General features: G+C 42.7%; 1 protein-coding gene across 9 annotated transcripts in view; it reads right to left on the bottom strand.

The window, feature by feature from the left end:
- The window catches only part of Rnf152 (ring finger protein 152), a 123,621-nt gene that overhangs the window by 84,325 nt on the left and 15,011 nt on the right, over nucleotides 1-24,285 (bottom strand). Inside the window, exons 1-3 of one of the 9 annotated variants that reach the window (XM_087191879.1) lie at nucleotides 4,293-4,582; nucleotides 3,055-3,162; nucleotides 916-1,534 (exon numbers count right to left, since the gene is read on the bottom strand). The exons of 3 other annotated variants lie outside the window; for them this stretch is intronic. The gene's annotated coding sequence lies outside the window, so the exon portion shown is untranslated. 5 more of the 9 variants (XM_004858434.4, XM_087191889.1, XM_004858433.4 and 2 more) reach the window with 5 other exon arrangements.

The following is a 24,285-nucleotide window of genomic DNA, read 5'->3' as shown; positions in this document are numbered from 1 at the left end:
GCTTCTTGTCTAAACTGCTTTTTCTACTTAATAAAAAGATGACCTACAATTACCCTAACCCTATTTCTGCCCCTTCTAGTCTTGGTTGTTGAACCACCCCCACCACCAGCCCCCATCCTGGCTGCAAGAGGTTGTTTCCTGGGTGACGCTAGGCCCACCTGCCACTCTTCTTCTACACTGGGCTGTTACAACAAACTCAGGAAGTCTAAGACAAGAAGCAGATGGTAAAGAAAAGAAAGTCTTTAAGCTACATCTATTACATAATGCTGGGCATGCAACCTCCTAGCATTGGCCTTGGAAATACCTACTGGTCCATTGTTTCAGAGTAAACCAGTGCTCAAAACAGGCAAAGAGAGGGTTGTAGCTTTCTTTATTTGATGACCAGTATGCAATCATGTTAATAAATCCCACATTAACATATTGGCAAATTCGCATTTGGGAAAGGACCAGATTTTTAACATCATCATTATTCATTCATTTAATCAATGCTTGTAGAATACCCAAAACTTCCAATCACTAAGCCAGGTCCTGTTGGACACGCTTTAGAATTTTCTGAGGGCCAGATCACTGTGGAAGTCCCTAGTGCTGCTCACCTGTACCTATAAAAGAATAATGAACTGTGGCTATGTGGTCCTATGATTGCTTTTGGGGTGGAACCACATAATTCACTTTTGGATAGAAACCCACAATTGCTAGAGTGATACCCCACAGCATTTCCCTTCTAAGGTTGCAAGATGGCCAAGGCCCATAGTTGTTACTGCAGCATAATCTACCCTATCTTGATAATATATCTCTGTCTAAAAAACAGTAAGGGAAATCCACAAAAGCCCTCACCCCAATCTGTTTTCTAAATTAGATAATACAGAAAAGCACAATTTATTTCAAAATTTAAGTACAGCAAGGACTGAACCACACCTTAAAAAGTAGAGGTTGTAGGGCTGGGGATTTAGCTCAGTGGAACTGCACCCGCCTCAAAAGCGCCAGGTCCTGAGTTCAATCTCTGGTTCCAAACAAAAAGGAGAGGGTGTTGATTGACACCATAGACAGAAAGAGAATGACCTCCCAACAATGATGGAGCCTGACCATTCCTGTGGAATTCAGCTGAAGCATTCAAAGACAGTAAAGAAAAGGACACCTGATTATAGGCCCAGACATTTAAGTAGTAAAGAGCTCCCCAGTAGAAGAGGCATTCAAGTAGATGCTGGATGAGCACATTCCCCCTCTTCGGAGGTCCAATCCCACTCTGTTCATCTCTCTGAAGCTTTCACTGAACATCATTCTGAGCAGCTCTCCGTTTCTCCATTTCTGTATAAGTTCTCTGCAGGTGATACATTTTTGTGCCTCTACCCCACGCTCCCAACCCCTGGCACCTCTCACAGAGTCCATCATCTATCCAGGGCCCGACAAACATCTGCTGAATGAATGAACGATGTAGAAAAGCACTGGATCCAAAGGTCAGTCTAATACCTCCAGTGCTGATCCAACCTAAACCTAAACATACTGCTGCAGTCATCTTGCAGTGGGAAGTCTCCTTCTGAAATAAAATAAATTAGGCCTCAATACAACACTTATACCATGACTTACCACTGACACAATTTGAAACCTAACAGTGCATTGTGGCTATCTTTGTTCTTGGACGTGTATTTACATGTGCAGGCAGCTGTTTTCCCATGTGGAATTTTGTGTGTGAGGTATTTATTTTTTGTTTGAAAAAAACCACACCCTTGTTTCTATTGCATTATTATAGTCCCTATTATCCCATCACATGGGCTTTCTTCTTGCAGCAAAAACAGTACACACCCAGCATTATTGCTGACATAAAAATCAGTTGTCAAAATACCTATATCCTACCACCGTATTGCTAATCTTATCTTTCCAAAGCACTGGCCTTTGTTTCAGCTGGGACCTGATAACTCATCTGCTTCTCTGAGTGGTTCCTGAATGCTTTCAGTAGAAGGATAAATGTTAGTGTCACTTCTGTTTTTAGAGTCACCTTTCAAAACAAAACTACCCCAGAGGTGAATAACAAATCCTTCAAGTTTTTAAACTGTTTTTCAAGAGATTTGGGGGAAATGGTAAAGTGAATTTGCCATATACTTCACTGTACTGCCGCTGCTGCAGTGCAAAGAAGAGCTCTAATCACCTTTGGACCTCAGCAATCTGTCTTCCTTTAAGAAAAGCCCGAGTCCATTTCCATATCCATATCCATGCTCATTCCCTGCTATTTGTGTAGGATGTGCAGGGCTCTGCCCTCTAGGAGAGAATCCCAATGCCAAGGTGTCCTGATAAGTCTGAAGGTTACATTTGCATTGCACTCTATGAAGATAACCCCAGATCTGGTTAGGTGGACATCAAAACTATCCTTGGAAAAAAAAGAACAGACCAGAGGTGTTTTGGTTTTTTGTTTTGTTTTTTTAAAGAACAACCTAAAGATAAATTGCAGAATGAGAGTCTAATGGTTCATGGCTATCTAAATGGAAACTTAACTAAAGCTTCTTTTTCCTCTCTTCTTTTTATGCTCTTCTAACAGTCCTCCCTGCCACCTCCCAGCAACTTACTGCAAACACGGCTCTCTTGATATTATAAACACTATTACAGTTAAGGGATGGGGGGAAACATTATTTCATAAGAAGGTCACTGTATTTGACCAATATCTTGATTAAGTACTGGTCAAATTTAGAGTCAGCCTTGCAATATCAGCCTTACCACACCTTTCAACAAATGATACCCCACCTACAGACTGAAGTCAAAATATTAGTACAGATAAGAACCACATTCACATCCAACTGCCTGTGTACTGACCGTATCAATACTCCCGTCAATCAGGTGTACTTTATACAAACCCCAATGCCCACACCTTGCCCAAATGACTTCTTCAAAAGGAAGGTTTGAAGTCATTTGCAATTTCTTCTCTGCCGCAGGGGTTTCAGCAGCCCCCACCCCTTCACACAGATGGGAATAACGCTGATGCTGAAACCACCCAAGCAGCCCCAGCACTGTGGGCCCAAATGACCCAGAGACACCCAGGCGGCTACCCAGATTCCTGGGGGTTACCTGAATCTGTCATTGAGTCCCTTTCACCCCTTCTGCATGATGACATCAAGTGGAAATGATAAGCATTTGCGAAGCAGGAAACACAACTGAGACTGAGCTTTGTTCAGCCTGCAGTGGAATACATGCAGAAAGGGTTAGTTATACGCAGCACAGAAAGAAATCCAAGCACCCTCCCAGACCAGCGGTGCGGTGCCGGGGTGGGTCCACTGGGAGGAAAGGGCTGAGGTGTGAAGGGGTGGCGAAGCAAGGAAGGGGCGTAACGACTCCTAATTGTCTCTCTAGGATAAATAACCACATCTCCTCTCCTCCGCAGTCTCCCCCGCCCCTAAGTTCTCTGTGGCAAAGCCTCTATGGTAGCAACAGTAATCCCTCAGAAAGGAATCAGACAGGCTGGAGAAAACCATCTCGGGGCAAAGATAACGCTAGCAAAATACACTAGGTAAACCCGGTCAAATGGGAAGCCGGGCGCCTGGCCATCCGCCCAGACACACACAGTAGCGCTGCATTCAGGAGCATCCTCTGTTCCTGCCCGCCACCTCATCAAGTCGCTGTCACTGTTTTGCCGATTTCCCTACTTCCAAAAGCGCCCGGCACTCCCCCCACCACACCCCCACTGCAGGCGGTATCAAGGATCGCCGTGGTCCAAGCAGCGCCCCACGAGTCCAGCCGGCTTTGTCCTGCAGCCGTCCTTCCAGGAGCAAACGCCCCAGGCGCGCCTGTGCGCACAAAGACCCCGAGGCCACTGCGCCCTCATTTCCCAGGAGGGGTCCCGGGACAACTTCTAGGAGTGGGGAAGGTGCTAAACTAGGGGACTAGGAAGGGACCGGCGGGGGCGTGTGCGGGCTCGGGGCGCAGCTGGGGCGCGCGCGGCGCGGGCACGAGGAGGCTCCCTCGGGCCGGAGCTCCAGGGGGCATCCGAGGACTCGGCGGAGCCGCCGGCAGCGCCGCTCCCCCGCCCCAGCCGCGCGCCCAACTCCGCCAGCGCCCGGGAGAAACGCAACTCCCGGGACCACCGCCCCTGCGGCCCGCCAGGCCCCGCGCTGCCTTCCCCGGGGCTTCCGCGGCCCCGCACCCCACTCACTGTCCACAAGACACCCCCAAATACAGCAGGCGGCAGCAGCCCTTTCCCACTTGCCTGGGTGCAGGCGCCGCGAGGGCGCACGAACCCTTTTGCGCCCTTCCCTCAGCGCGAGACCCGGGAGGGTGCAGAGCAAGGCAACAAATCGAAAGTCACCGACCTTTCTCCGCAGCGAGCTCGGCGGTCGCTACACGGGCGACGGCAGCATCGCTGGGGGTCCCGGCGCCCGCCCAGCTCAGCCCCACGCTCGCCGCAGGCCAGCGGCCACCTGCTCCTCCCGTCTCGGGCTGCGGGGCGGTGCTTGCAGCCCAGCTCCCGGCCCGGCCCTCCGGGCTGCGCTCCCACCTGCCCTCTGCCCTCCGTGTCCCCGGTCGGACACCGCCGCCAGGCGCTCGGCACCGCGCGGGAGCTTTTTGTGTCACCGCCGAGGATAAGGCACCGAAGGGGGTGGGGGTGGAAGGCCGGGCTCGGCTCCCGCGGCACCGCCCCTCTCCGGCGGCTCCACCCCCTCCCTCCGTTCGGCCCGCACTTCTGTCTGTCCGTCCCCCCTCCCGGGATGAGAAGCTGCTCCCACCCTCGCGCTCCCCATCGGCCTTGCCCCCAAGGGCCCACTCTACACGTGCACCTAGAGGTCGGCTTTAACCACCACTGGGGAGCAGGACCCGAGCCGGAACCAGGTGTGAAAGGAGGCGCAGGAGGTGGGCTAGAGAGGCAGGACGGAGGAGGAAGAGTCGTGGCCATCGCGTTTCCAGAAACTACCCTGGGTCCGTGTCACTGCAGACACTTCTGGATACCCCTAAAAGTTCACGTGGTCCAGTCGGGGCGAGATTCAGCTTTTGTGGAGGGGAGGATACATCCGAAGAGGCCCGAATGGACGACTGCATGCCTGCACCCCGCAGGGGGCTGGGGCACCGAGAATAAGGGAGCAGAAACTTGCATGTCCTGGGGGTTTCGAGAACCACTGAGACCTCGGAACCCACCCTGTGGTTCACCTTATAACCTAACTTCTGGGCTGGAAGTGTAGCTCAGTGGTAAAGCGCTTGAAGGCCTTGGACTTGATTCCAGCACTGCAAAAACAAAACCTGCCTTAGGGACATGCTTAGAATGTCTTGTTTCCCCCCTACTAAGAAAATTTAAAGACGAAGCCTACTTCTTTAGTTAACTGTGATCGGGGAATGGAGGAGGAAAGTATCTTGTAGGAGATGGTTTCCATACCCTCTTATGCCTTCTAACCGATTTCCTTACAGAATGAAAACCTAAAACTCTTGACTCTGGCTAAGTTAAGCCTGCCCACTTTCCTAGGTCCCAGACTCACACCAAGGCCCCAGGATTCAGCTCCTTATCCCACAGAGCAGGGAGCCTCATCTCAGCAGGTGGAAGGAAGCCGTCCTGATATCCTGGGTCCCCATGTTCCCTCCTCTGGTAGCCAAGGAAGCCCTTTCCTTTAGGTTGCAAGTACAGTGAAACCTACTAAAATTCATAATGTTCTCACCTGGTCCTTCTTGTCCTGTCCCACAAATACAACCTGTTAATGATGTTTCCAAATGGGTTTTTATTAAGCAAATGCCCAAAACCACTACCTGGAGACAGATAAAACTTGAAGGGATCAGTGCTCTCTGGGATCTCAATTAAAGTATTTTCCTCCCCACACCAAGAGAAAACCTCTGTTGTACATAAGAGAGGCATGAAAGCTATATGAATGTCTTAGAATCCTAAGGTAAGTTTGCAAGGACTTGTTTTTAGGTCTCAAGTTTAGGGCAGGAAAGAAAAATTAATGAGGTTAATCCAGGTATTGAACAACTCAAGTGTTGACCACAAGCTTGGAACGAGGAAGGTGAGTTATAATATCTCAAAATTTTACCAGAAAGTTCAGCCTAGAAATATTATGATTATATAAGAGTAATTTTCAAGATTGCTTTTAAGAAGCTCATTTCAGGGTTCAGTAATTATTCCAAAAATGTTTCAACTCTTTTTTCAGCAGTTTTTTAAAGACAGTTTTGTGGGGGGGAGGGTAACAAGCATTAAGGATGTGTAGGGTAAATACCTCCACCCTTATTCATTTTCACTGGCTGGTATTTTAATTCGCAGAGGATTCATGGGTGTTCTGCCTTCTGTCCTGTCTTGTAAAGCTGTCACACAGAGAAGGTTAATTAACTGGGGCAGACCAGGATGGGCCAGTTCTTAAGATTCCTTGGAGGCCAGGCAGGCAGCAACAGTTTGAGTCAGGGAAGAACAAGCTAGAACATGTCACAACAGATTCTTCAGGGAGAAAGTTCCAGAACAAGGCAGCTAGGACCAGGCTATCCTCAGAGCTGCAAGCTGGAAAGTATTGCTCAGAAAAGCTGCCATCAGCCTCCAGACTGAGGCACCACTGCTATATAAGAGAGACAGAATCAAGGCAGTCCCCCAGCTCCGGAAGAACCGAGTTAGTTATGAGAAGGGATTCCTAGCACTGGAGACCAAGATAAAGCTCCAAATATTCATAAATTCCTACAACCAATATCGATGGAGTATAGACTGTGTCCTGACTGGGAGGGACAGGACAGAGAAGAAAACACTCAAATTCTTGCACTCACAGAACTTACCTTCTAATGGAAGAAGCAACAGTACATGACATAGTAAATACATAAAATAAATTGTGTGTTGGACAGTGAAGAATGTAAAGGGCAAAATAAAGCAGAGAAGGAGGAAATGAAATCTGTAGGGGTATTTTAGGTGGGTGGCCAGAAAAGACCTCGAGAAGGTACCTTTGGAGGTCAGACCTGAAGGAAAGGAGGTAACAGACTGCAAGAAATAAGGAAAAGACCATTCCTATTATCAGAGATGGTACCAGCAAGTTTGCATTTGGCTACAGGCAGAGTCCAGATACTGGAACTGGGTCACAAGGTTAGTCAGATCCATAACATTGATGGATGGATGCTGAATCACCTGAGGTTGCTACAAAGCTGCTTACATCTGTGCAAAGATGAATTCTTATTCATCTTTGCACACACAGCGTGGAGCCCAGATGCCCAATAAATGTTTGTTGAGCTGAGCTCTTTTTTTTTTTTTTTTTTTTGAGGCAGGGTCTCTCTTCGTAATTCAGGCTGGCCCTGAACTCACTATGTAGTCCAGGCTGGCCTGGAACTTTCCTCCTGCCTTAGCCTCCCGGGTACTGGGATTACAGGCGTTTGCCCCCATGCCCAGCTGAGCTGAGCTCTTAAATCTCAGAGAACCTAGGGTTGGGCTGAGAAAAGTGTGATCACATAATATCCAGGGCAATCCCTCTATCAGGGATGACTTTTTCACAAGAGAATGTGATGATCCCTTCTATAGCTTTTGTGACTGTTTTCCTGGTCTTTGATGGCAGGGATCATCTTTCAACCTGTATCTTCAGCACTCACCACACTAAGAATAGGGAGAAGGGTGGGAGGCAAGAAGGAAAAAAGGGAGAGGAATTGGGAGGAAGAAACAAGCAAACCCTGATCAGTGCTGCACATCCATCTTGATGCTCTGGTTGAGTTTCTGTTCAACATATTTGGTTTTACATGCTAAAATTGCATCATAAAACTGATTTATGGTGATAATTGTACAACCCAGTAAATCTACTAAAAGTCAAGAAATTCTACACTTAAAACAAGTGAGTTTTATGGTATGTAAATGATACCTCAGTAAAACTGATTACACACATTAGAGTGGGGGCTCACGTTTAGACAGCTTTTGCAGGCTGTTAATGAAAAGACAAAGAAATGTCTTTAACCAATCACATTGTCATCCCTCCTAATAGACATTTAAGCCAAATTGAGCTACAAATTTATTTTTCCCTTAAAATATGTATAATCTAAAAAAATTCTTAAAAGTCTCTAAGCATATATGATCAAAGATAATTTACTAATAATGACTGCTAGGGCCCAGGATTTAGCTCAGTGGTTTCACCGCCTGCTGTGCAAGCGCAAGGACCTGAGTTCGATCCCCGGTACCAAAAAAAAAAATGACTGCTAAAGAAAGCACACATGTCAAAACATTTTTATTTTAGGGCTGTACATCAGTCCCAACAGATTTGCTGTTCTGGTATGGTGTTCTGAGTGAGAGAGGTACTACGTTTGACATATTGCCTCTTACTTACAGTATTTAGAAGCCAGTGCTAGCTAAGGACAATTAAATATCATCTGGGACAAAATACTGAAGTATTTTAGCAATCCCAAAGGATTTCAATAGAAACTATATCTTGGATTGCTTTTCTAAAAGTAGTGATGCATTGAACAAAGCATTCCTATTCTTTTAGCCTCATCTTTGACATGCACAACACACATTCCAAAGCAGCTGGTCAGAGTTGTCTATCCATAAGTAGACATAAAGGTCTACCCATCGGTTTAGACGCTGACCATAAACAACCCATATAGACATTATAATATCTTTTATAATGATATAAATATAGATTATTTATAATATTATAATATCTTTTATATTATATTATATCTTTTATTTTATATTATAATATCTTTTATAATGATATAACCCATATAGACATTATAATATCTTTTTTTTTTTTTTGTACTGGGGATCGACCTCTGGACGCTGCGCTCGCACAGCAGGCACCAGAACCACCGAGCTAAATCCTCGGCCCCCTAGACATTATAATATCTTGACTAAATGCCAGCTTAGCCTATAATGCCCAACTCTTCTGGACACTCTTCTCAATAGCTGTTTTCTTATGTTTATGCAGTTTGAGGTTGAATAAAATCCTCATTTCCACCAATAATTCCTGGTATCTCTTCTGTATGTATGGTAGAGGGAAATCATCATAAGCAGAACTTCTTTCCTAGTATAATCAATGTGAGACACTGTTCTCACTACCTAGTGAGTTGGAGTGACCATATGTGGTCAGCCAGGGAAGGGAATGTATAGTTTCCCTCTCACCCCACTATCCCCCAACATTATCATCTGTCCTAGTCACCTCCGCTCTAGGTGTACCCCTACTTTTTGTTCACCCGGGTGTTTCCTCTTATCTCCTTAATCCTTTCCATCGGCTGATTGGTTCCTGGCATCTACACGGCTCCTCCCTTCATTTGTCCACTACTCCACAGAGTACAGTGGCACTGCTCTGAGTCAGGTGGAAAACAAAAGAACCAGAAGGTTCCACCACCATTTTTTAATACCCAGATGTGAATCCAATGCCTTCCCTGCCTGATCCCCAGAAGGTGACTGCAGTCCCTGCAGGACTCAATCTTCTGTACTCCCTTCTTAACCTGGAGCTTAGCAAAAGCAGACTTGGAGCTCCTGTGCCTGCTCCAAGTCCAGACCTGGCTCCAGCCAGAATTCCATCCGTTATCAACTGTTCTATCTACTGTAGAGGATCTGGTCAGAGCACCCTCTAGTGGTCAGGAGGAAAAGTGGCAACCACTGGCTGTGGCCGCCGCGGGTCAGATCCTTACAGAGATCCAGAGCAGAGCAATGCCTAGTGGGACACTCCACACACTCTCTCCCTTTTCTTGCCTTAATCTCCTCCCTCTGCTATTTCTTTCCTCCTTTCCTTGTTGGTGGAGAGTGCTGGGCAAGGGTGAAGACCCACACACACAGACAGACCTTTCAACCTTTCTCCTTCTGACTCTGTCACTCTTTAATGTTGGCAGCAGTTTGGCTTGTACATATATTTGATTGTTGTTGAGAATACAAATTATTCTTCTACAAGCCGGGAATAGTGTCACCCGCCTGTAATCCCAGCACTCAAGAGGCTGAGGCAGGAAGATTGCCGAGAGTTTGAGGCCAGCCTGGGCTACATAGTGAGTTCACAGCCAGCCTGAATTACAAAGCCAGGCCCTGTGTCAAAAAAACAAAAACAAATTATTCTTCTACAGGACACAGAAACTTCGGGATTTCAACCATATCTGAATCAATAAATTACAATAACTGCTCTTTTATTGATGAACATTTTTTGAGTCTGGTTACCAGATTGTGTTGCTAACCAGACCTATAGCATTTCCTCACGTACTTGCAAGAACCTTAGAAACAATAAGAACATTTCTACTTTACAGATGAGGACACTAGTATCTAGACCCTTTAAACAACTGTCCCATTGGGCTAGAGATTTAGCTCAGTGGTTCCGCCTCCTGCCTCGCAAGCACAAGGTTCTGAGTTCGATCCCCGGTACCATAAATAAATAAATAAATAAATAAACAACTGTCCCATTGAGTTGTGACCAGTAAACATTGAACATAGTCTTACCCCAGGTCTTCTGAATCCAAAGCACTTCCCCTTAATTGCTGCACTCATACCTTCTATAGACCACAGCATCCAGGCAGTTCCACTTGATTTGGTCTAAAATGCCTCTCAGTCCCTTCCAAGCTATTCTTATTTTAGCTGAGGTTCAGCACATAATTTCTAAGCCTAACACTGTGGCTCGTCACACTGCAGGGCCCCAAATCTCTTCCAACATTTTAAACAAATCTGCTCTTCCTTATCCTCAAATTTTCTGTACCTTTCCTATGCAGCTTCATAACCTACATTTATAATTGTCAATCCTCAAAGAACCAGTACTTTCAAAGTTTCTAAAGACATTTACATCTCTGTCTTTCACCTTTCTCTCCAATAAAAATCACTCGGATTTCTCCAATCATAGTCACTTTTACCATTCTGCATCCTTCTGACCCATTGTTTAGTCTTTCAGTTTGTACTTCCTGTGCTACTTTACATCATAGTTAGCAGTCCACACATCTGTAGTATAAGTAAATTCCTAAAGGCTGGAACTATAGTTTGTTCACTTCATCTACCAACACATACCCACCTCACAGCATCACTGCAAAATAGAGTGCTCCTGCTCTGCACACAGTAAGTACTTAATAATTGTTCACTTGTGATTACAATCAGGGTTTTCCATTCCACTTTCCAGGGTCATGCTTCCTACAGCTCCTTTAAAGAAATTATCTCTAAGTTGTTTCCTCACAAATCTGTTATACTCAGTTACTCTAGATCAGCCAGAGTGGGATTTGAGATTATTTCCAAATCCACTTAAATAAAATAAAAAGGTCAGAGAGGGAAGTGGGTATAGGTAAGGTAAAGAGATATGATTGACATAAGAATTGTTACCCTGGCTTTACAGAAATATAGACTTCCCAATATCAGTTCTTATTTAAAGGGTCCTTATACTCTTTGTTATGGATTGAATGGTGCCCTCAAAATTCACATGTTGAAGTTCCAACCTCTAGTACTCAGGATGTGACCATAGTTGAAGATAGGGTCTTTACAGAATAAAGTTAAAATAAGACCATTAAGGTGGGCCCTAATCCAAAATGACTAATGTTCATACAAGAAGGGGAAATTGACATAAATACAGAGGGAAGATGATGTAAAGTCAAAGGAAACAGACAACCATCTATAAACCTAGAATATATCCTTTACTCATAGTCCTCAGGAGATACCAACCCTTCCAATACCTTGATCTCAGACCTCGTTTAAGTCACCTATTCTTGTGGAATTTTGTTATGGCAATCTGAGCAATCTAATACATGTAAAGACTCTTATTCACAGGGATTGGATTCTATAAGCCATGGTGGCTTATTATCTTGGTGCTGTTTATTCACTGAATATTTATCTGAATGGGTAAGCTAAAGAAGATAACCAAACAATGGCACATTCACACATTTGTGAGAAGAAAAATAGCAATAACTCTCATTTATGAAGCATAAATTGTGTATGTCAGTAATGAAATAATGTTCAGTACAGTAATGTGTATAAGTCAGTATATTATATGTGTTGCAAGTATTTATCTCATTTAATCTTCCCTGCCAACCAGTTGAAGGGATATTGCTACTCTCAAGTCACAGTTATGGGAATTGAAACTCAGAGATATATATGTAAGTTGTGCAGTACATCATATTTTTAATAACCTTTAAGGTTTGACTATGAACTACTGATCATTCTATTTTGTTCTTCCATGTGGCAAACTTCTTCTTTTGTTCCAGTGTTCACTCCACCCTACATACTTTGGACCACCCTAACTAGTCACACGGTCACCAATGGTGGCATCATTTTTTGTGTCACTGGTTGGTACAAGGATGAAAGTGTGACCCAGTTCTGGACAATAAAGCATGAGAAGATGTTGGCTGCAAGCTTTCCAGAGAAGGGGTCTTCACTGTCAAAGGGAGATGGACAAAGTAGCAGCTGCTCTTCTACAGCTGGATATTATCTAGTCTGCACATGATGCCAGAACGGTGGCGACCATCTCTGAACAAGGAGGGTGTCTCCATAAGGAGGACTCTAACAGGAGGAAAGTGAAGAATCCAGACTGAGGACATCAGTTGGCCTGAGTTGACCAACTCAGAAAGTGCTTTCCCTCTTTTTCTCACTTTGTAAGATATTAAATCCCTTTTTTGTTTAAGCCATTTTACATTGCTTTCTGCTATGTGCAATTGAACTGATCTTGATATGCCACTTCTACAAATATGCTTTGATTTTCCACAGTAAGAGATGTATTTAGATATAACATTGTTAGAAACTAATAACTTCAAATTTACTTCCATGTAGAGTTTCAAATGCTCCACAGAAACAGCATTTAGTTTTTCTTTTTATTGAGATTTGGGTAAAATATACATAAAAGTTACTGTTTTAACTATTTTAAGTATTTAGTCCAACTTTTGTTAAGTATATTCACATTATTGTTCAATTGTTATCCAGCTCAGAACTGTTTCATCATCCCATATTGAAACTATCTATGTATCTATCTGTGTGTGTGTGTGTGTGTGTGTGTGTGTGTGTGTGTTTTGAGACAAGGTCTTGCTTTATAGTTCAGGCTGGACTTGAACTCACTATGTAGACCACACTGGCCTCAAACCCATAGCAATCTGCATGCCTCGGCCTCCCAAGGCATTACAGGAGCATGCCACCATGCCCGACTTGAAACTCTCTATCTATTTAACAATTCCTTGTGCCTCTCCCTGACCCTGACAACCACTATTCTACTGTCTGTCTGTATGAATTTAATTTCTGTAACTACCTCATATAAGTTAAATTTGTACAGTTCTTTCCCTTTTGCATTTGTCTTGTTTCATTTAGCCTAATGTTTTTAAGGGCCCATGTTGTAGCAGTTGTCAGAATTCCTTCCATTTTAAGGCTGAATAATATTCCATTAATATACCACGTCATCTCCCCCTGCCCCCGCATTGAACTCAGGATCTTGCACTTGCCAGAGAGGCGTGCCACCACTGAGCTTCATCCCCAGCCCAATATGCCCATTTTTAAAATCCATTCCTCTACTGAAGGGCATTTCAGTTACCATTACCAGCTTTTATGAATAATGGTGCTTTGCACATGGGTGTTCGAGTCTGTGCCTTCATTTCTTTTGGTTCTATACATAGAAGAGGAATTGCTGGACCATACGGAAATTCTATTTTCAAATTTTTGAGGAACTACCATACTGCTTTCTACACCAGCAATACCATTTTAAATTCCCACCACACTGCGCAAATTCCAGTTTCTACATATCCTCATCAATACATGTACTTCTTTTCTGGAGAGAGAGAGGGAGAGAGAGAGAGAGAGGGAGAGAGAGGGAGAGAGAGAGAGAGATCATAGCCATCTCAATAGATAGGAAATGGTATCTCACTGTGGTTTTGTTTTCATTTGCTGTAATGATTGTAGATATTGAACTTCTTTCTGTGTGCTTATTAACCATTTATATATATTCCTTGGAGAAATATCTATTCAAAACATTTGCCCTTTTCTGGAGTCAGTTGTTTGTTGTGGTTTTCATTCTTATTGAGTCTTAGTTTTTTTACACAACCTGGATTTTAATATGTTATCAGATATGTGTTTTGCAAATATTTTCTCCCCTTTTATGAGGCTTTTTTACTGTGTTGATACTGTCCTCTGATATGCAAATAAAAAGTTGTTTTGTTTTGATTTGTTTTTAGACAGACCCTTTCCGTGTAGCCCAGGCTGCCCTTGAATTCTTTCTGCTTCAGCCTCCCAAGTGCTGGGATTATTGGTATCCATTGCTGTGCCCAGCTTATAAATAACATTCCTTTGGGAGAATTCTCTAAATATGGAATCTGTCCATACTTCAAAATACTCTAAAAGCTATCCCTGAATTAAGTCAGAAGTCAGAGCCATATAGATTCACTAGTCTCATTCCCCACCCCACCCCCATAGTCATTCATTCATTTGTGCATTTGACACAGATTTACAGAGCCCTTCCCATGTGCAAGTCTGTGCTAAGCAGTTTTACTAAATCCTGTGTGGCCACTGGTGTGAGATATATTGTTATTGTTGTTGTTCTGAGGGGGTTTTTTTTTGCGGTACTGGGGATTGAACTCAGGACCTTGTGCTTATAAGGCAAGCAATGGCACCACTGAGCTAAATCCCCGGTCCCTGGTGTGAGATATATTAAAAGAACTGGCCTGGTGACACTTGTTGCTGGGTTCATTGCATAGAACCTAATGTCCCTAAAGAACATTTTAGCACGTCTCAATTGTGAAGACCCACAAAAGACATTTCTGTCTCAGGGATACTTGTGCTTTTCTCTAACCACGGATCAGATCATGATTAATATCTTACAACTGTTCATTCCTTCCTTCTAACCACGGCTGCTAGAAACCTAAAATCACATTTGTGGGCAATTTTTAGTAGGGAAATTGGACATCCTGACATGCTTTCTAATGCAGTATACTCAGTTCCAGCTCCACCTTAACTTCCCAGCTTTATATTTGTTTTGCTTCATTAAAAAGCTACTCTTAAACTTTATATTATCTACTTCCAACAGCAGAGCATTAAGTCGAACATTAGCTCCTTTGAGTGTGGAGCCCTGTGAGACCATATAGGTCACACATCCATGAAAGCCAGCCCTGCCAACTATTGTAATCTTCAAAAGCCTGGAAGATTATTTCCATTAAGTATTTTGTCTTTTCATTTTTTAAAGTTTTTTTAGTTAAGAACCATCTGTACATTAGAAGAGCACAGAGGAGGAGACATGGGGAAATTAAAGATGACTTAGGGGTTATATTTAACTAAAACTAACCAATTCTATGAGCTTCAAGATAGTCAATTTCTTGATTCATCTTTGTTTTTCCCACAGTTCTAGCATGATGCTGTCACACAATGGGAACTCAAATGTTTATTGGCTGGCTGGCTGATGGTAATTGGATAGATGCACATGGACTATTATGATTTGGATGTGGTTTGTCCCCTACAAAATCCATGTTGAAATTTGGTCCCCAGTCTAACAGGGTTGGGAAGCAAGGCCTTTTTAAGGTGATTAGATCATTAAAAAGGATTAGTGCCCCTCTTACAGGACTGCTTTAATTCTTCTGGAGTCAATTAATTATCACTGCCATGAGTAAAGGACCACAAGGCCCTTATCAGAGGCAGTTGCCTTATGTTGGACTTTCCAGTCTCCACAACTATGAGCCAAAATAAACTTTTTTCTATAAGCCAGTCTCGGGTATTCTGTTTTGGCAACAGAAAACAGACTAAGATATGCAGCATATTTAGGAAACAGAAAGTAAGGTTAGAAAAGTAGTTTGGGTTTTGACTTGAGGAGGTGTAGGCTGGTGGGCTCAATTTGGTAGAAATGAAAAGCTGAAGAATTTTTTAACAAAAGGACAATTAGAAAAGTTGACTTGGGTCTCATGCAGATTAATTGGAGAGTGGAGATACTGGTGGCAAGAAATGCACCTCAAAAAGCTAGCTCCCCAGTCTCTGCACAGGTGATTTAGGACTAGAATTAGACTGGTAGCTGTAAAAGTGCGATAATTACAATGATAGTGCCTCACTCTTTACATGCATCCTGCCCTTTCACAACACGGTTTCATTTACTGCTTCAATACTTGGGAAGTATCACATTTTATAGAATTACAAATTGATTCTCAGAAAGTGTGAATGATTTCCCAGGTGGGAGTGCTGGTCAGCACAGGCAAGCCGCTTCTCCTCCACCCTGACTATACAGCAGTATGTAAAACTGGATAAACTTTTAAACAATGAGGTGTCTAGGCGCCACCCCAGATGGTCCAATTTAATTAGTCTTGGGTGAGGCCCAGAGGAGGGAGTTTTTCAAAGCTAATTAGGGGGTTCTAATTTGTGGCTGGGTTAACCACCTTTAGTTGCAGCACAACTTGGCCATAAGGCAGGTCCTGAAGACAACAGACAATGGGGACGAAAAATTGATGAGACTTGACAACAAATTACAGAGAAATTGCAAAATGATGACATAGTCTTTAGCCTGAGGGACAAAGCTTCTCTATAATCTCATCTCTGTGGTCCAGTGTGAATACACGTACACATGGGAATGGCTGTATTCAGGATAGAAATAAAAGGAAAATTGCTATTTTAGTAGAGTTTTTTTGTTTTTGTTTTTGGAACCGGGGATCGAACTCGGGACCTTGTGCTTGCAAGGCAGGCGGCAGAACCACTGAGCTAAATCCGGCCCCAAAATTGCTATTTTAGTTGTGATCAAAAACAATTATTCCACATATGGAACCCGTTTGCACATGTGTGTGTGACAAATATATATCCTTCAGGGGGAGTTGAGGGGTAGCTAACTCTAAAGATAGCAGTATGCATTGACTTCCATTCAGAGCTATGAAATTCTGTGCTTGGAAACATCCTGTGAAATTTGTTTTCTTCTTGGGTTAGCACAACTATACCCAGGTGAATGGTCCATGAATGGTGTCCATGGTAGCAGGGCCATTGTTGAGATTTAAGGTGGTCTGTTAAGGGAGGATGGAGGGTAAGATGAATTTAGGAGATAATAAAGTTTTTGAGGTACTGGCAGCATGTGCGGGCAGAAATCAGCAAGCAATTGGAAAGGTGAGATGAAATCACCAGTTAGGTCTGGTTGGATCTTAAAGAATTCAGTAGAAACTGGTTAAAATGTTAGATGTGGATTGGCTTACAAAGTAATTCCATAAAGAAAGAGCAGTGGTCCAAGGACTAAATGGTAGCAAACAACAGTCCTTAGGGATTTGGGTGAGAAAGAGGAAGCTCACTGGGGCTCTGCTTTTCAGTGCAACCCACTTTTCCTATCTCTTCTCCCACAGGAGTTTCATACTCATAGCATAGATACAAATAACTAAGACGGCCCTTGGTCTCTGAACTTGACTTTCACTGTTCTGGCTCTTTGTTCTTTTCCCTGCAACACTCCTTCTCTTCTGCACATGCATGTATTTGTCCAATCCTCTGATACATCCACAATGCTGCCTCTCATTTGGAGACTTTCCAACTGTCTTCCTCCTGTGTGGATGTCATCTCTCCTTTCTTTAACCCTCAGTGCATTTATTTGTAAAGCTCTTATTTGCTATAACAGTTATCTATTGCTGTGTAACAAATCATCCTCTGATTTATCAGCTGAAAAAAAATCAAACATTTATCATCTCTGGCAGCTCCTGGGGTTAGGAACACAGGAGTGGGTGAGGCCAGGTGGTTTGGCTCAGGGCCTCTCAGGAGGTTGCTAGACATCAGCTGGGGCTGCCATGGTCTGAAAGTTTGACTGGGACTGGAGATGACTCACTCACATAGCTGTTAGGATGGCTCTGGTCCTCACTGGCTCTGAAGCACAAGGCTTCAGCCCCTTGTCACATAAGCCCCTCCACTCCACTGCCCCTGAGTGACAGAGAAAGAGAGGCAGAAAAAAAAAAGAGAGGCAGGCCACATGCTTTTTTGAATATCTAATTTCCTAAGTTGCGTACCCTTATTTCCTTTTTATTCTGTTCACTAGAAGTGTGTCACTAACATAGCCCATATCCAAAAACAGACATTAGTTTCCACTTTTCTTGATCTGAGGAGAGGGTTAAAGAGGCCTCATGCATGCTAGACAAACGCTCTATCACTGAGCTACATTCCTGGCCTCTAAGTTCTACATTTTGATGGAAAGAGTATTATAGAATTTTGTGGATATATTTAATTTGCTGCCTCATGCACTTACCATAATCTTCCCTACCCTCAAACTTTTACACTTTAATTCATTTTTATATTCTGTAAGGATGTGCAGGTATTACACAATAGATAAAAATAATTAATTCCACAAATAGCAAAGGAAAACAAATAGACAGGTGTTGCTGTACAGTGTATTAGGTACCATACTAGAGAAATGAAGGAAACACACTAGGAGAGCAGGGATGGAAATAATATAAGGAGCCAAAAAAGGTTTCATGTGGAATGTTTCGCCTTTGCTGTTTCTGTCTACCCAACATCATTTTCTGTCTTCTAGTAACACGGCTCCTCTTTTTATGGTTTGGGTAGAGATGAGTTCTTCTTGTCACCAAGGAATCAGGGACAAGCTCTGGACGCCATGTCTCTCTGACCATGTAATTGGATCTCGCTCCCAATGTCAGCCCATCCACACAGGGATGTAATAAACTCTGATTTTCCCAGCTATCTGCTAGAATCTGTCTGATTTTAGTCTCTGTTAACTGCAATAAACTTTTCTTTCAAAAGCCTGTTTAAACAAGTGGATGCATGCATACCGTCTATAACAAGAAGCTAGGGTAATATGCATCATTCCTAGGAGATTTGTTCTGGAACCAAGAGAAAAGAGTTCCTTTGTCCTGAGATTATGAACAAGCCAGCCTGGAGGGAGCCTAACTCTGGCCATCTCGCCCATGACACAGAGACGGAAATCCCAGTAGAAGAAGTAGCTGCAGAGGGGAAGCCCGTCCTGGTGACTTCACCTGAGTTCTCGTATTCTCTGAAGTCACAGCCCCTCTGAATTTAGTTACTTTCATTTGCTAAAAGTTAGTTTGAGCTTGTGACTGCCAGAATTATTTTTTTTAAATATATATTTTTGTTTTGTTTTGTTTTTAGAGACAGAGTCTTGCTATATAGTTCAGGCTGGCCTCAAACTCACTATTTGGTTCTCACTACCTCGACCCTAGGCTGGCCTGGTGATCCTCCTGCCTCAGCCTTCTGAGTGCTGGGATTACAGGCATGCACCACCACACCCGGTGATGCTAGGATTATTTTTAAAAGTCCTATGGAGCTTGGTCTTGCAGTTTCTGAGATGTCAACGTAGACAGGCTTCAAGGGCATGTCAGAAAGAAAGAGGCAAATGTGCAAATACATGGAGCCATGACTTTTAGAGGCTGGGAGAAGCCTAGCATGAATAGCAAGAGCAAGGCTGCCGGGATGGACAGGTGAGAGGGAAGGGCAAGCCTTAAGTTCCAAACAGAGGGAAGGTGGGGTACTGGGGTCGGTTTTTACAGAAGAAACCCCCACTTATTCCATCCATGACCCATTTTATAATTATCCATTTCTTCTGCAGGAGAGCACAATAAATAAATGTATATATTGACTACTGTATTTGCTGCTTATAAATTAGAAAACTCTTTGGATTACATCTTTGACTTAAAATATTTGGTGTCACATGAAGGAAGAGATTACTCACAGAAAAGCACACTCTGTAACACTATCCGAATCACCTGAATCCGATTCACTGTCTGAATCGCCAGAGTACACAGAAACAGCTGTGCAACCTGCAAGTAAGTGGAAAGGAAACAGGACCTTGACCCTGGGTATAAAATCTGACAGCTGCACATTGTCAGGCAAGCCTCTGGATAGCCTTCTTTGGGTACCAAGTAGTCCCGGCTCAAAGGACTAAAGTTTCCGGCAGTTTCCCTCTTCCAGCCTCTGGGGGATCGGGCTTGCTCTATTCTTCCACCCTCCAGGCCTGAAATGCTCAGACTTGTCAGGCTGCCCTTTCCCCTCCCTGCTCTCACCTCTTGGTCAGAGCATAATGAAGCCTTTGCTCCCAAATCCATTACTCTGCCTTTGTTCTCCAGGCCTCAGAAATAGCCTTGGGACAGAGCTGTCTTCTCCAAGCCAAGTCAAAGAACCTCCATGTGAGCTTCGGAATTCAACCTCAGCACAACTCCTTCAGATCTTGGATCTCATCGGATCATTTCTCTGCCGCCTGCCTGAGTGAGTCTCAGTGAATGATTAAAGGTTTGAATTTTAGGAAGGTCAGGAGGAAGCAAAGAGCAAGGTACCAGAGCTTATGATTGTAGCTGTCACTTCTAAATGCTTTTGTGCAGGTGAGGTAAGAGGCAGGACTGCCTCAAAGAAGTACCAGCTGGGAGAGAAGAGTATTTAAGACCAGTGGAGACCTAAATGTGTACATGGAAAGGAGAAAGAAACTACAGAGTTTTGAGAAAAGTCTAGGAATATCTGACTAATTCAAATGGATTGTTACAAATATATGGACATGGATAAATGGTATATGTGGAAATAGATATAACTCTAATGGATGTGCATATATATATATATATATATACACACACACACACATATAAAGGCACACACATATATATATATATATATATATATATATATATATATATATATATATTTTTTTTTTTTTTTTTGGTACCAGGGATTGAACTCAGGACCTTGCGCTTGCAAGGCAGGCGCTGGAACCACTGAGCTCAATCCCTGGCCCAGCACACATATATTTATATGTATAAGTAAGCATAATACACATCCTATTATGCTACTATAAAAATGTAAAGTAAGTGCTAGGGATTTAGCTCAGTGGTTTCGCCGCCTGCTGCACAAGTGCAAGGACCAGAGTTCGATCCCCAGTACCAAAAAATTAAATTAAATTAAATTAAATAAATAAATAAATAAAAAGGAATTTGGCCAAAATTGAACCTAGAAACAAATTAAACTTTAAAAGCTTTCATTGTAATTCCAGAAAGGTTTAAAAAAGCAAAACTAGAGGCTGATGCAGGATTGAACTCAGGACCTTGCGCTTGCAAGGCAGGTGGTGACACCACTGAACTAAATCCCCGGCCCTAGCCTGAACTACTTAGTGAGACCCTGTCTCAAAAAAATAAAAAAATAAAACAAGCAAAACTAATCATTTGGCTGTAGAAGACTCCTATAATAAAAAAGAAAAAAATAATAGAAGTTTTAAAAATCCCTCATATAATAAGAATCTAAGAGCATTATATTAGAGGAAAAAATAAGCAAAGTAAATCATGTCTGAAAAATTAAATGAAGAAAATCAACAGAAATTACACAAATTAGTAGTGGTAAAATATGCAACAACTACTATGGAGGAACATTACATAGATTAACAGCCCTGGAGATTTAGCTCAATGGCACTGCGCCTGTCTCGCGAGCACAAGGTCTTGAGTTCCATCCTGGTACCAGGGGGAAAAAAATAGATTAACAAAGACCTGTATATGTAATTCTTTTTTTTTTTGGTACAGGGGATCGAACTCAGGACCTTGAGCTTGCGAGGCAGGCGCCGGAACCACTGAGCTAAATCCCCAGCCCTGTGTATGTAATTCTTATATCATGTTCAACTCTATGCTAATAAATTTCAAAATCTGCTTATTTTCTAAGATAGACTTCCACAATTGAAACCAGAAATGGAAAAATAACTACAGCAATAACAACAAAATAAAAATCAAACATCTAGTTCTCAAAAAAAGGCTCCAGAACTTGATAGATTTCAGTTTCTCAAGGATGAAAATTTGTAACTTCTATAACTATCTTAGAGCATGATTTAGAAATGCAAAGTACTCCACTCATGTTGTAGTCCTTCTCTACACCTTCTTTTCTCCCTCTTTAATCATTTATTTATTTTATTGGTCTTTTACCCTGAGTTAATCCCATATTGTAGCAAACTTGCTGCCTCACCAAAATGGCTCAAAAAGTCTTTCTGTTTCTGAGGAGCTTTTAATAGGCTATGAAATGTTTATAGATAAGTAAACAAAAAGACATTTTCATCATCATGTGCATAATCCAAAGTTTCAATAATAAATATGCCTCATGTATCCTGCATTTTTAACAAAGACAAGGGTTTTTATCATCTTGCCCTCTATATTTCAATAATAATATACACTTTTTGGCTAAGTTTAATTTAATATCCTTTAATTTTTTTTTTTTTTAATTTAAAAGTGGTAGAGCTGAGGATTTAGCTCAGGGGTTTCACCGCTTGGCAAGGACCCGAGTTCGATCCCCAGTACGAAATATAAAATAAAAGTGGTAGAGAGCTTGTGTAGTATACAAGAGGCCCTGGGTTCAATCCCCAGTACTACATACATACACATATACACATACATACACACATACACACATGCATACCTACGTACCTAAAATCTCTGCTAACACTCCCAACAGTACAAGTCAAACCTTTGATTTTTTTTAGTTCTTGTACTTGCAATGACTGTGTAAGAGAGTGCTGTTCCTTACCATCCATTTTTTCCCCTTGAACATCAACTGCTGGATATTCAGAATCAACTCCTCAGTAAACAACTGAGTTCTGACAAAGTGAAGAAAACTGACAGGAAGAAGATTGTCATCACATTTGGCCCACTTGCTGGAAACTTGAGCAGCCTAGAAACCTACGAAAGATTGCCAATTTGCAGAACTGTGCTCACCAAGTTCAAGGGCAAAGCTAGTGAAAGGAAAATTTTGCTACTACAGTTTTTTGTTATTTCTCTTCCCTGAGAATGAGGAGGAGGACACTTTCTCAAAGATCTGAAAGGAAAGGAAGAGAAAAGACAGTTTTGCTGAGAGTTTTCATAGTTAATTTAAATGCACCCAAAGTCATTCTTCCTTGAACTCTTCAGTACCTGGAATAATGATGGGTCCCCCTCACAACTGACTCCTTTGAGTTTTGTTCTTATTGTGGAACTAATTGCATTACAGTTTATGGGTGATCATCCTTACATGCGCGCGTGCAAAATACCTAGCACCTAGTTTCACTTTATAAATGTTATTTGAAATGAAATCAAACCAAATTACAACTATCTAAAATGAGGGTGTAAGGAAACAGTCATATGAGCAACAGAGGAAAATAGTATCTAACTCTGCCTAGGGGAATTAGGAAAAGATGAAACAAAAATAACACAAAATGTGTTTTGAAGAGTTATACAAACCCTTTTGACAATACAATTTAATTGCACAGAGAAAACATGTATTTAATTTTAATAATAAACACATTTCTCTGCAGCATTTTAATCTTCAAAACCCTTCCAGGCACTAACTAATTGAATTTTCCAGATTACATTCTTCAAAAATCATTCACGTTAAATGTTCCCATCAGACTGGTTAAATGAAAATGTAAACAAATTAAAAGAGAGAGAATACAAAGCTTAGGATTCCTCTTCACATCACTCAGACCACACTCTCTCTAGGGCAGGTCCAGAGAGGAGACATGGCCCCAATCCTGTCTCTAGTGAGTAGGAACCACCCAGGGTCAATGTAGACACCAGTGTCATCTCACCATGTGCATAAAGCAGACAACTTCAGAAGAAGACAGAGCTGGAAGCCGTGGCACACACCTATAATCCCAGCCCTATTGGAAGCTGGGGCAGGAAGTCTGTAAATTCAAGCAGAGCCTGTGTAATTTAGAGACTTAGAGAGACCTTACTTCAAAAGAAAAAATGTAAAAAGGGCTGGGCTCAGTGCAAAGGCCCTGGGTTCAATTCTCAAGGTGGGGGGGGGTGTAGGGAACAGGGGAAGGGGACGTTACTAGAACCTCTGTAGTGAGTCCTAGTCTCCTGCCAGCCACGGCAGCACACGGCGAATAGACAAATGAGACAAGAAGCTGAGCTTTGGGCCTGATCAGTGCTGCTCTGGGCAGCAAAGACAAAGACCTCCTAGCTTGCAGCACCTTTTATTTACTACATGGGGAAACAAATCTAACCAGTGAAATGCAGAGTTCAGTACTTCACCTTGGGATAAACAAGGTGTAACAAAAGACTGGGGGGCAGTGGAAATCTAAGAACAAGGAGGAACTATGCAGATGAAGATTTGGTTCCTCCCTGGCGTCTCCCGCAGGTGTGGTCTTGTCCTGGAGCATTACAGCATCCGGGGATCACTGAGGTCTCAGTTGTGATCCGAGGCCAAAATGCATGTATGTCTGGAATGTCCTAGCTGGGCTGTAGGCAGGAGAACTAGGCCTACTCAAATGATTTTTCCCTTGAATTAGGTAGCATTGCTCCCAACAGGGGGTGGGCAATGTAAGGGAAAAAATAACAGTTTTCAAAGCTCAATATTCAATATTCTTTTCTATTCACTTTCCATAGTCTTTTCTTTACAGTAAAGAACTTTTAGGGATAATGTTTGTCTATGAAGAGCTCTCTGATCATATGAAGTGAACTTTCTACACTGAAATCTACCTGTGCCGTGACATATGTATCTGTAAAAAGATGTTTAATGAGACTGTTCTTCATATG

The sequence above is a fragment of the Heterocephalus glaber genome, unplaced genomic scaffold (genome assembly GCF_053883595.1).
Source record: "Heterocephalus glaber isolate CG9 unplaced genomic scaffold, H.glaber_assembly_v1.0 deba00000331, whole genome shotgun sequence".
In the NCBI taxonomy this organism is placed as follows: domain Eukaryota; kingdom Metazoa; phylum Chordata; class Mammalia; order Rodentia; family Bathyergidae; genus Heterocephalus; species Heterocephalus glaber.
This window is presented reverse-complemented; position numbering and strand designations above follow the sequence as displayed.